The sequence below is a fragment of the Dermacentor albipictus genome, chromosome 9, assembly GCF_038994185.2.
Source record: "Dermacentor albipictus isolate Rhodes 1998 colony chromosome 9, USDA_Dalb.pri_finalv2, whole genome shotgun sequence".
NCBI classification, from domain to species: Eukaryota; Metazoa; Arthropoda; class Arachnida; order Ixodida; family Ixodidae; genus Dermacentor; species Dermacentor albipictus.
Genome location: NC_091829.1, coordinates 131,243,140 through 131,256,824, shown reverse-complemented (window position 1 = coordinate 131,256,824; position 13,685 = coordinate 131,243,140). Strand labels below are relative to the sequence as shown.

The following is a 13,685-nucleotide window of genomic DNA, read 5'->3' as shown; positions in this document are numbered from 1 at the left end:
TCGTAATTTAATTTAACGATGGTCGGCACGCTGATTTTGCCGTTGCCTTCGACAAGAAAGCCTGTCGCAGTACAACTCGCGCTCGTCGGTTGCGTCATTGTCGACCAGGTATGATAAAAAGGCTTCAGTGACGCACAATAGTCGGTCAATCATTGGAGTGAGCGTCTTGTCGGTCTCGTATCAACCCAGTGTTGCCGCGCCTTACGAGTACGTGCAGTCAGGAACGCGCTGCCACCACCAGCAAGTGAGGACCGACGCTGCAAGAAGATTCCGTCAGCAACGTGATGTACTTAAGTGTCGCCCAAGTGTAACGCAGGGGTGTTTCCTTAAATTAGCGAGCCATTCATGAAAGGCGACAACTACCTGCCTTATGGTGCAGTCTGGACAACTCGGGCGATGCCCTGGCCGCTTTCTCTTTAAAAGTGGAGTTGCGGTCTTACGTTACGCACGTTTTCGGCACCGCACCGACGTCTAGCTACCAGTATAGTTTCAACGCTGTTCACGGCAAAAGTGCGTGCAGCAGCGCGCGTCCGAGCGCTTTTTTTTTTTTTCGGGGGACTTTCCGGCGCGCGGCCACACGCGCGACGCTTCCAAAACGTTTCGCGACTAATCCGCTGGGGCAAGGCGCATGCGCTGTCGCGCCGCGAAAGAGGCTGATTCCGCGATGTGAAGCACCTAGCCGCTGCTTGTCTAAAGTTGGGTATTTTTCTTGCGTGTTGTTACACGATCGCGAACATAAGTGTCGCCTTTCATAGCGCGCACATACAGTGCTGCGAGGTACAGTCATGGAAGTTGCTTATCATACACATCCAGATCGAGATGACCAGGGGGATTATATGTGCAATATTCAGACTATGCTTCGACGACTTTGCGATTGTGCCTCGATCAAGACTCGGTATGCGTGCTGCATGCTGTGTTGACATACAGATATTAGGCAGTTTAGCACCGCTGTGTGGTAAACACGGTAACTTTATGGTAACTGCAACGTCGTACGTCGAATGTCGCTACGCAAGCCTAGCAAAGCTAGCAACAACGCGTTTCCGCATTGGTCGTAAGGCTATCCGGCTACGCTAAAACTGTGCTACCAGACGTTCATGTCTGCAAATGTTCGCATTTCTCGAGTGCATCAATGTGGGCACCGGAATTGGAATACCCATTGCCCGCATCGTTGTCTAGCTCCGATGATAATCACTGTCGCGGAAATAGTCCGAGCACAGCACCATAGAGACAGCGCAGTTGATTTCGTGGGCACGAAATTCTTTCTCCTCACCGCACGGACCCACTGCGCTGCAAGCTTCTTGTTCTTCGGGAACATGAGAAACACCACATCGTCTCGCCCGCCTGTGTTCGCACAGCTGAATGCTGCACAGAACAAGGGCATGTTGGGCGCCCTTGGCTGTAGGCACTCACGCAGCACAGAACGGAAGCACAGTTCACGAATATCGCCAAAGAAAGCAAAAGTCAGCGGCGGCAGTTCTCTCCTCCGGCTGCCTCCTCACCCGGCACTCCGGGAAGCGACGGGGGCGTGTCCGCGAGGGGGATTTAAAAAGCAATTTCCGCCCTTTATGTTAACAAAACGAAGAAAAACATTTCAGAATCTTAAATTAATGGGTCTGTTCTTCCCAACCCCAGCAATTCATGGAAATTGAAAACCGTTTCAGCTTCCCTTTAAGCCTGTATTCTGTGCTTAATCGGAGAGTCTCAAAGTTTAGCATATTAATCGTATCCCTCACGCTGTCTGTCCTTTTGTAGCGGTTGCAAATGAAGCGAGCGGCCATTCTCTGCACTTTTTCCAATTTGTCTGTTTTAGTGCAAGGGTCCCATAAGCAGGACGCATACTCCAAATTGGGTCCAGTGCTTTATACGCAGTAAGTTCCACGTTTGTCGGAGCTCTCGACAATTTCCTTTGAATTTTCCATAGGGCCTTACGTGCAGTGCGGCATATGTTATCAATATGTTGGTTCCAACTTAAAGTTAATGTTATTGTTACTCCTGGGTATTTCACAGCTGGTACCTCTTTAATTGCTTCCACAACAATTTTTTATACATGCTGTGACGGTTGTTTCTTGTTGGATACGCAAAGAACAGAACATTTTTAGATATTTAACACCATTTCCCACTTTTTGCACCAGGAGTGAATATCCCTGAGATTCGTGTTAAGGTGTTCTTAGTCACGTGGTGACCTGAGCCTAGTGTGCACAATGCAGTCATCTGCAAAGAGCTTTACACTGACACCAAGGTCTAACACGGTCACAATATCATTGATGTAAATTACGAACAAGACCGGCCCCAGGACAGAGCCCTAGTGTACACCTGAGGTCATGGGAACGATGTCGGAAAAGCTATTATGAACGTTAACATATTGTGCATGGTTGTCAAGGTATGCCATAATAAAATCAATGAGTATGCTATTTATTCCAAAATTATAAAGCTTCTGTATGAGTTTTTTATGCGGCACTTTATCAAAGGCCTTGGCAAAGTCAAGGAACACTGCATCAATTCTACCTCTGACATTAATTGCAACAAGAAAGTTGTAGCAAGTAGTAATTCACTGTAACAGTGGATAACCCACACCGAAAACCGTGCTGGACATGTGACAACAATATGTTTTTTTTTAACTAATGAACCGATTCCCTGCAAATTATGTCTTCCAGTAGCTTAGAACCAACTAAAGTTAAAGATATCGGACGGTAATTGGATACCATTTAGCAAGCACTTGCGTTAAAAATAAGGACAGCCCGCGCATTTTTCTAGTCGTGAGGCAATGCGGAGCGTGACAAGGCAGTAAATATTACCTGTAGATGGTGTGATACCCACTCTGCATAGCGGCGCAGGAAAGCCGTAGGGATATTGTCTGGCCCAACTGCCTTTTTATCGTCCAGATTTAGGAGTAAATTAAGTATGCCTTCTTGAGACAGAACTGCATCACGCATTGTCGACTGGAACCCTTCTGGAACAAAAGCAATACTCATCTTTAGGTGCAAACACTGATTGGAAGTAGTTATTAAATTCATTAGGTACATGTTTAGAATCTGTGACTTGTGCCCCATTCACAGATAAAGAAATTTCGTTTGACCTGTTTTGATTTATAAATCTCCCAAATTTTCTTGGTGCCTGTTTCAGAAAGTTGTAGAGGGTGGCTGAAAGGACGTGGTCTTTAGCTTGCTTAATGCTATTTCTGAGCTCACTTGATAATATTCTAATGACTGATAATGGACAGCATGCCAGTCATTGGAATTGTTTAAGCTTCCGTTTCATGTGTATATCGTGTTATCCACAGATTATGCCTTTTCTTTTTCAGTTTGTTCGGAACGAAACATTGCAGGCAGTCTAAGCGTATTGCTTTAAACTTGCGGACTAAGATATTTACGTCTTCGTGAGTCTCAAATCCCCGGTATTGTGCGTCTAAGTTCTCAAGAATGCTTATGTCATCTGCTCTATTAAAATCTTTAACAAGGACGTGAATTAATCTTATCGGTCCTATTTTTCGATAGCAAATGTTGCTAGTACTAGTTCATGGTCTGACACACCACTCATAACATGAACATGTGTACAGGCATTTGCACGGGTTGCGAGCAGTAAATCTAAAGTGTACTGTGTGGAAGGTCAGAGAAAAGACGGGGAATGCGGGAGATGGCAATTCAAGACGATGAGCAAAACGTGAACAAGGTGAATGCAGGAGCCAACGTTCCGACAAGTGGACTTGTCGAAACGTTGGCAAGGCTCCTGCATTCACCTTGTTCACGTTTTGCTCATCGTCTATGTGGAAGGTGTAATTCTAAATCGCATGAAAAAAATATTTAAAAGTAGGTCAGAATGTTGTGAATTGCTACAAGATGGCCAATCAGTATGAGGTAAGCTTGTCAGTGCTCATTACCAACTTAGCATACCGCCCCTGAAACGCTGTACATAATCGAACAGTTGCTCAAGAAAAAGAATATCCGCATTTGGTGGGTGGTATACAACACCGATAACAATAGTTATCACCAAAAACTTCTATCTTGGAAAACAAACTTTCATGCCCCGGAATGCCATCAAGTTGTGTCAAATTTATGTAGTTCTTTACCATAATAGCCACTGCACCCCCTCGAGACTGTGGTCACATCGCAATATTTTGTACGAGGGGGGTACAACGTCACTGTCCGGTACGTCGTGTAGCCACGTTTCAGTCAACAGCATTACATGGGATCAAGATCTAAAAGCAAAGCTTCAGTGTCGTGTTTTTGTTTACGACACTTCGCGCATTTAGAGACGCGAAACGCATAGACTTCGTTTCCCTAGAGCTGTCACTCTGACGAACCGTCAGCGTTCTTTTTTTCCCATCACGGCCTCTATGTTTTTTTAGCTTTTGGAAGTTGTGCATCTGCGTCGCGTGAACCTGAAACTTAGTCGTAAAGGCTGGTCAGTTTTCGACGCTGATTCTTTTGTTCATCCCCACACGTAAACGCTGTCTTTGGTAACGCGCCTATCGCGTCTGAGATAGGCAGTTTTCGTGGTGCTATCAGCTGTTGACCATAGCAGCTTTCTGATTTTTCGGACTCTAGGCATGTAGTCATTGGACCGGTACAGGTTATTGCCTTTTAACTTCTTCGCATTATTAAAGAGCTGGGCCGCTATATTTTAGCGATGCCTTATGCCTTATTCTATGCTATTCTTATCATCCACCACACACGGCCGCCTGATCGCGTTGATAATGTGGGCAGACCGTCGCTCTGACCAGTGGCCAAGAGCGCAAAGCCTGAAAAAGCATAGAATCGGAAAAGGCATCGCTACAAAATACCGGCCCAGTACTTCAGGGAAGCCGTATAATCTAAATATCACAAGCTGCGTTTTCTTCGCTGTTTTTTGCCCGATTCGGTGAATTCATGAGAGACTGCTCACTTTTATTCCAAACATTTTCTGGAATATACCTGTAATACTGCCTCCATAAGAGAATCCTGCGTCTCCGTCTCTTCTTCCTTCACACAATATTTGGGGCGAGGACTTACGGAGTCGCCATCTGTTGGAAGCGCCGCCCTTGCATAGTACGAGGGATAACGCGGCGGGATCCTCATATATGTTTGGCTTACAGCGCTCAATAAAAACACCATGCGGCGGCCCTCCTGGACATTTCTGTAAGTACTCTCAAAATAAGAGAAGTTTCTTCCTGTCAAAGTGATATTCTTGGGCAAACTGAAAGCGTAGAATCACTTACAGACGCTATCTTTTTACCAAATATGTACAGTGAGCACCACTGCGCGTGGTCGCCGCGATGGAGTCTCCCGAACCGGCTTCTTGCGTTAAAGGTAGCAAACGCGGAGAGATGTGAAGTATCTATGTGAAATATGTTCCTATAATGGGCTGTCTGTATAACCGAATGGAGAATATCAGAATGAACCCTCAATGCAGCGACTGCACGGGTTCGCAGCGACCGACTTCGCGTTTGCATGCATCTCCGCGCACAATGTTTTGCTTCCGTTGTGGGCGCGTTCTCGTACCGTGCCGTCAGCTTTAGGCCGCAGAATATGAGTATTTGACAGTACACAAGCAACCATTGTTGCGTGCACGCTATCAAAACTGTTCAAAAATAATTTCGTTATAGAGACTTCGACCCCTACGGTGTCTGTGATGTGCCGTCGCGATGATTCAATCTTTTTTTGTTGTAAATTCTTGGACGTTTCAACATTATTTCTCAAGTTGCGTCGCACTGTATGTTTATCGGTCTTCTCAGCGTGCAATATTCCGCTGCTTCTTTTTCGTAATCCAGTACATTAATTCATAACACAAACCTGACCATGTGCAATGCCTTCTAATGTGCTTCTTACCACTCCCTTTCCTTTCCTTTGAACTTGCCAGAATTTAGAATCAACAAGTTCGTAGACCAATTAAAGCGTCATGACAGCCGGGCAGTGGGCGAGCGTCTCGGTGCGCGTTTTCGTCCTTTACCGAACATCGCAGTACCAACGCCGTAGCAGAAAACTTCCGCGCGTCTGTGCTTTCTGCATACACGAGTTCTAGCCGATGGCTGTTTGCCGGTTCTAAGTTCGCTAGCCAAGCTTCACGCAGCTTCTTGTCCTGCGGCTACGTGTGACTAAGGCTGGCACCAGGCTCTGTTGCATACGACTGGCACTGAGGCACCGAGCAGTAGCCTACCATGCCGCATGCTTCAGAAAGCAGCCACTACCCATATCCAGCTTTAGTGGACACGTACCAACTAGCGCCCCAAGCGACCGCAGCATGAAGCTAGCGCGTTTTCAATGGAACGAGCGGAACCCACCACAGCGGAGGGGCAGGAACAGAGGTTGCACGGCGGCTTACGGTAGCTGTTCTCATCGCGAAGATAAGGTACGGACCGCCACATTACGACCTGACGGCCGCAAACTACAAGCAACTTGACAAGCTACACAACATGGCTATGAGGGCAATCACCGGCCTACCAATACACGCAAAAATAGAAGACCTGCACAGATACTCTGGCCTCCCGACGGTGGAAGCATTGGTTAAAACTCACAAGGATAACCATGAAACGAGGCTGAAGAACACGTGGAATGGTCAGCGACTGCTATCTGCACTGCATGGCACCAACCTTCACCTTCCAGAGCTGGATCACCTCCTTCCACCCTGGGATGAAATAAGGGTTACGGAACCCAGACCACTACCTAAGAACACCAAAGGTGAAGGCAGGGCACACCGACAACAAAGTGTACTAGACGCGGAACAAAAGCATGAAGGAAAAAAAATATATACTGATGCTGCGTTACAATACGATGAACATTCACGAAAAATGTATGCTGCTACCGCTTTTTACAGAGAAAACAGGCAAGCACACGCCGTGAGCCACAGCGGCTATACTTCCTGGAGAGCCACCGATCTTGAACTACTGGCCATCGAAGAAGCCATTCAACTCTGTGAGGCGCGCACCGAAGACATGGTTCACATCTACACCGACAGTCAAGAGGCCGTCAAGCAATTGAACTCCCGATCCTACACGACTACCATAGCGCACCGCATAAAACAAGCCTGCCGCCACCTGCGGGACAATAGACATGCACGCATTTTCGTACACTGGACACCTGGTCAGAACATGAGGGGAGTGGGGAACAGGGCTGCCCATGAAGCTGCAGGCGAGAAAATTAGAGAAGACCGCCATCGCAGCCGTGAAGTGAGCCCGTCCCTGCTGGACCATACCTATAGCTCCCCGTCATCCGTCGTTGTACCAGATCAACGGATTGCCCGGTTGAAACACGAGAGGAAGGCTCTACTACGGGAGTCCATTCCTAGCATCCTTCTTCCCATTCCCACTCGCCATCCTAGAACAGCCCAGGTCCTCATCCACAAAGCAAGAGCTAAGGCATCTATTACACCGGATGTCCTGAGCAAGTGGAGAAGAACAGAAGTGGAATGCCCCAGCTGCCCTGCGATCAACGTCGATCTTAAACATATGATCTGGTTCTGCCCTGCCACAGCCACTCTTAGGGACAAGCACACCCGACCTCTAAAGGTAGCATCGTACGAAGACTGGGTCGCACCTCAAGCAGATGCCACCAGAAGAATCAACGCTTTGCTCTCCTTTGCGAAGGAGGCAGGCATCCTTGCTTTCACCTAACCCCAACCCCTATCTTAGGCCACGGGCCATCCCTTTTAATAAAAGTTTCAATCAATCGAACGAGCGGGTTTTTCGCGAATAACAAAAGCTGCAGGTCGATTATCGGAAGAGGCAGGTGACAGACGTGTTCTGGAAGACAATCCACACGAGCGAAATGCAGTGATCACTCTATGGCACGTAATAATTTTGTTCCCACAGCGGTTAGAGATTTAGCAATGGAAGCCTAACGAAACGACGAAAATTTGTACTCGATTTTCGAGGCGAGAACGGCGCCTGTAATTAAACTACTGCGTGTATCGTAATACCCCGCGTAGCGTATGTAGTCCGGAGACTCAGCTTTCGATTGATGCCTATCTCGACTCTCCGCACATGGCGTAACACTGTTCCCAAAAGCGTTTTTTGTAACACTGTCGTGTAAATTCGCTGAGTGGTAACTCAGCGAAGCCATGGAAGCCGTGGCCGAGGGTTAGAATCGCGCGCACCTTTACTCCCGCTGCGCTGTGGCCACTGTTCGATTCCTGCTTCGCACTTTTTCTAAGCCGCATAGGACCTAGTTTTGTAGTCTTGCACTAGATGGCAGAAACACGAAACCCAACGTTTGCTTTCGGTTCTGGTTTTTCAGCGGCGCAGTTGCTTTTTAAAAGCCGCATTGGACTTAGTTTATTAGCCCCGAGAAAGAGGAATGGCGCCCTCTCGCGAGTGACGTCACGGCCAGGACGCCGCTCGCTCCGGCTCGCTCGGCTGCCGCGCGCGCTCGTTCCCTTCGTGTGTGCTTGGGGTATGGGTGGCTCGAGCCGTACGTATTGAAGAATAAGTCGGCTTCTTTCAGCTGCAATACCTTAACCACAGTTTCTTCTTCAAAAGCGTGTGAGTCGAGAAACTTTGCGGCTTGGATATCGCAAGCTAAGTAGCGTTAAAGGGGTCTACTAGGTTTTGCAATGCATATATGCGCCTTGTCTATCGGTAAATTTTGACTAAAAAAAGAATATCTGCAAATTCAACGCGCGAAGTTGGGTATGATGCTTCGCTAAACACTTAACATTCCTTTAGTATTTAGCTATGAGAGGTATTGCATTTTACGTGGAAGAAAAATTTGGTACTTGGCGTCAACATGTTATCCGACGTTAGAAAGACACTGCCCAGCGAAGCTGTCATCATGATTCCTATTACTCTGGTGTGTTGTTCTATTCAAATATGGCCATTCATTAATGCGTAAAAAAATAGTTAGGCGCGCATTTCTTATGAAAATGTTTGCTGCTACTTTCATCCCCCTCTGAAACAGGCCTCCAAAAAACGAATTGCTCATGGCTGCTAACACAACGGCGCGTCATATAGAGTATTTACATAGTTAATTCACAAACACCATAGTAGCAATCACCTGAGAGAAAAGTTTCGTTGTTAAGATCGAGAGCCACTCAATTGAAAGTGATGAAATGTATCATAGTGGCCCTCAGTAGCCTTTATCGACAATATGGCACACCCCTGATCACGTAACGGTAGCAATCGACTGTCCGTATGGCGAGGCACGCTATGTTCGCGAAACCCATCAGTTCACTTCAACTTCGAATTAAAACCATAAAGCATTTTTTTACAGCGCCAACTGGAATGGCTAAAGTATTCTCGAGCTACTACTACGCAGCTTAGATTGCCTACAAAAGGAAAATTCAAGCACCTTTTGTCTCACCATGTCTCGATCCAGCGTTATTTAATTATACAAACGGATAACTATTCGCTTCGTCGGTACTTAAGAGAGAACCTTGCAGGCTAATTTAAGTTTGCTCCAATCCAATCGCAAACATTCATAAAGAAAGCACCACAAGCCTTGCATATACTTTCACTTGATTTCTGACCCTCCACAGGGGGAATTTCGATATCTTCAATATGTCCCATACTACTAGTCATTGACGCTTCGACTGCTTTCTGGCTGCAGCTATGCGGTCCAGCAGGCATACTTCACTAAAAAAATTGGGCCTAGCAGCCTGTGTCAGTTTGCCAAACAGATTCGTCATGTATATTCCTCAAGCAACAAGCACCAGTAAATTTCTCAAGTGAGTTTGATTTCATTTGATTTATTAATTTCGATTTACACACACACATGTACAGAGGAGTGGTAAATGGAGGTGGATGAGGGAAAAAAGCCGCACAGACGCGGCTTGAGGTAATCTCACCCTCTTAGGTACAATATGGCTGCATGGGGTAACACATCAAGCGCCATATAAATTACATTTATATAGTGGCCATAAAACATTGCAGTTATACAATATATGAAAGCACAGTGAAATATTTCCACGATAACAATGCAAAACACACTGCGGCATTGAAATAAATAAATGATATACACTTGGTAACATAGACAAAAAAAGAGGAACATAACATGCATTATTAATCATTAACAAACGCGCTCTAAAGAGGTGAGTTGAACGTGTAGCACGGAAAAGGGAATATATATTGGTACATTCCTATTTGTACTCTGTAAATAGCTGTAAGCCTTCATTAACTTTACTTCAAATTTCCGCCGCTTAAAAAAAATAAACACGTGAAGAACCGCCTAATGTTGACAAGGAGTTAAAGAAGCAAGTGAGGCGTGTAGAATCTAAGCTCCAGTATTAGTTAAGTCACCGTGCTACTGCCGAGCGTTTCTGTGAGGAAATGCAAAAATTCGATATTATACCATGAACTATTCGTCGTGAGCAAACCTGTTTTAGCGGAATAAAATCAACGTAACTGCTGTAGAAGTCATATATAGCCAGATTTGTGACATACTTGTTGCACCGCGGCAGGTATGGTATCATAACTGGATTCCTATAGCCTATGCTTTTGCGATTGTCTATCCGCGTACGAAAAACCCGCAATGGGCTGGTCTGCGTCGCTTCGGCTGGCACTGTAGCGTTGCCTTCGAGAGCTGCATTGTTGTCTAAGAAATTAGCTCTTTGAATAAATGTTCGCAAAGGAAGACGTCATAAAAATATATTTGAGACGACCACCATAAGTATACAAGCAGAGAGAACGAGGGCGAACAAACGAAAACACCGCAAAAAGCGCCCGTACAACGCACGAACTGTAGCAGACGACAGGCGCGAGTCCGTGCCCTGACGTCACGCGAGCGGCGCTCGCAGCGCCGCTCGTGTTCGTTCTCAGGGCTAATAGTCTCCCACCAGACGGCAGAAACACAAAACTCATGATTTGCTTTCGGTTCTGGTTTTCCAGTGGTTCTCTTGAAATATTATGTTTTCTATTTTTCCTTCCTAAAACAGCAGTGTCGTGTTCATTGGTTAAGTCATCGCATTTATGAAGATTTTATTGATTGGACATCATAAATAGAAGCTTGCGCATAGCTTTGTGTTATGGAAAAAAAAAATGTGCTTTGTAGCGTGGATCCTGGGAGAACAAAATGGCTATTCTTATTGCGTTCTTCTGGAAGGTCCGTTTTCTTCGACTTTCGCCTGTCCTTAATGGCACATACTCCGAGCGAATCAGGTCCACCTGGACTACAATGCCACCCGATGGCCAGTGCCATTCCTATGCAACATTCGTGCAGAACAAAGGGTCTGCTAAGCTGAGTCGCTACCCGAACGTTAATTATTTCTAAAGATTCATCCAAATAAGAAATGCACCAACTAGGAGAAGATGTGCAGTGTGTGGAGTAATAGCTACGGTTAATGTGTTCCCTACAACCAAGTGGTGTGAATCCGTAGGTGTGGCCGTAAAAAAACCATTTGAGTAAATGTCCCGTGCTGTGTCTGCCCCGGTCGCTCAACAGAGAAGCTAGCTTGGCTAGCCGTCAGTATTTAGGATCAACATATGGCGTCGCTCGTTCGGTGCAGCTGCTTCAAATGCGCAGCATTCTTTGGCAAGTACCCCAGCAATTTGGTAGCAAAATCGTGCAAAATCGTGTCTGTAACGCCAAAAAACTTGACGCATTTCCCACACGAGAACATAGCTCTTTATAAAAAGGGTTGGGGTGGCCAACGTGAAATTGGAAGTGGCATCAGCATAAATTTGGGCGTGATACAGGGATGGGCCAAGTTGAATTTGGTAGTGATATGGGAGTGGCCCAACCTAAATTTGGGGTGAAATCGTTATGAGCCAAGCTGAATTCGGGGCTGATATGGAGGTGGCCCAACCTATAAATTTGAGGTGATATAAGGGTGGGTAAGCCTAAGTTCGGGGGAATATGGGGGGTGGGCCAGCCTGGATTTGGGGATGATACGGGGGTGGGAGAACCTAAATTTGGGGGGATCTGAGGGGTGGGCCATCCTAACCACGGGGGTGATATGGGGCTGCGCGAAGCTGAATCGGGGGTGATATGGGGATGAGCTAACCTAAATGTGGGAGTGATTTGCGGTGGGCCATCCTAAATTTGAGGTGATAGAGGGGTGGGCCAGGCTAAGTTTGGGACTGATATGGGGATGGGCTAATCTGGATTTGGGGATGATATGGAGGCGGGCCAACCTAAATTTGGGGGTCACATGGGGACGGGCTAACCTAACGATGAGGGGGATGTGCGGCTGGGCCAAGCTGAATTGGGGGTGATATATGGGTGGACTTACCTTAATTGGTGGCTGATATGCGGCGGGCCATCCTAAATTTGAGGTGATCGAGGTGTGGGCCAGCGTTAGTTTGGGACGGATAGGGGGGTGGGCCAACCTAAATTTGGTGGTGTTGTGGAGGCGGGCCAATCTGTATTTGGGAATGATATGGGGTTGGTGCTACCTAAATGAGGGGGCAATCTCGGGGTTGGCCAAGCTGAATTTGGGGGTGGTATGGGGGTGGGCCAACCTAAATTTTGGGGTGCCTCGACTCGAATTGGAGGACGATTTATGAAAATTCGCGCGTGGACCAACTTGAAAATTAGGGGTGGCCCAATTGAAATATGGGATTGGGCCAACTTGAAGTTTAAGGCTGGGCGAAAAGAAAATCGGGCGTCACTGACTTTAAATTTGAGGGTCATCATCATCATCAGCCTGGTTACGCCAACTGCAGGGCAAAGGCCTCTCCCATACTTCTACAACTACCCCGGTCATGTACTAATTATGGCCATGTTGTCCTTGCGAACTTCTTAATCTCATCCGCCCACCTAACTTTCTGCCGCCCTCTGCGACGCTTCCCTTCCCTTGCAATCCATTCTGTAACTCTTAATGACCATCGGTTATCTTCCCTCCTCATTACGTGTCCTGCCCATGCCCATTTCTTTTTCTTGATTTCAACTAAGATATCACGTTTGTTCCCTCACCAAATCTGCTCCTTTCTTATCCCTTAACGTTACACCTATCATTCTTCTTTCCATAGCTCGTTGCGTCGTCTTCAATTTAAGTTGAATTCTTTTCGTAAGCCTCCAGGTTTCTGCCCCGTACGTGAGTGCTGGTAAGACACAGCTGTTATAAACTTTTCTCTGGAGGGATAATGGCAACCTGCTGTTCATGATCTGAGAATGCCTGCCAAACACACCCCAGCCCATTCTTATTCTTCTGATTATTTCAGTCTCATGGTCCGGATCCGCAGTCACTTGTCCTAAGTAGATGTATTCCCTTACCACTTCCAGTGCCTCACTACCTATCGTAAACTGCTGTTCTCTTCCGAGACTGTTAAACATTACTTTAGTTTTCTGCAGATTAATTTTTAGACCCACCCTTCGGCTTTGCCTCTCCAGGTCAGTGAGCATGCATTGCAGTTGGTCGCCTGAGTTACTAAGCAAGGCAATATCATCAGCGAATCGCAAGTTACTAAGGTATTCTCCATTAACTCTTACCCACAATTCTCCCCAATCCAGGTCTCTGAATACCTCCTCTAAACACTCTGTGAATAGCATAGGAGAGATCGTATCTCCCTGCCTGACGCCTTTCTTTATTGGGATTTTGTTGCTTTCTTTATGGAGGAATACGGGGGCTGTGGAGCCGCTATAGATATCAGTATTCTTACATACGGCTCGTCTACACCCTGATTCCGCAATGCCTCCATTACTGCTGAGGTTTCAACTGAATCAAACGCTTTCTCGTTATCAATGAAAGCTATATATAAAGGTTGGTTATATTCCGCACATTTTTCTATCACCTGATTGATAGTGTGAATATGGTCTATTGTTGAGTAGCCTTTACGGAAT

General features: G+C 46.5%; 1 protein-coding gene across 1 annotated transcript in view; it reads left to right on the top strand.

Moving 5' to 3' along the window:
* Positions 1–1,808: 1,808 nt before the first annotated feature.
* Positions 1,809–13,685, top strand: part of LOC139049683 (uncharacterized) — a 33,452-nt gene continuing 21,575 nt past the window's right edge. The window contains exon 1 of the mRNA XM_070525387.1: positions 1,809–1,868. The gene's annotated coding sequence lies outside the window, so the exon portion shown is untranslated. The remainder of the gene's footprint in view (positions 1,869–13,685) is intronic.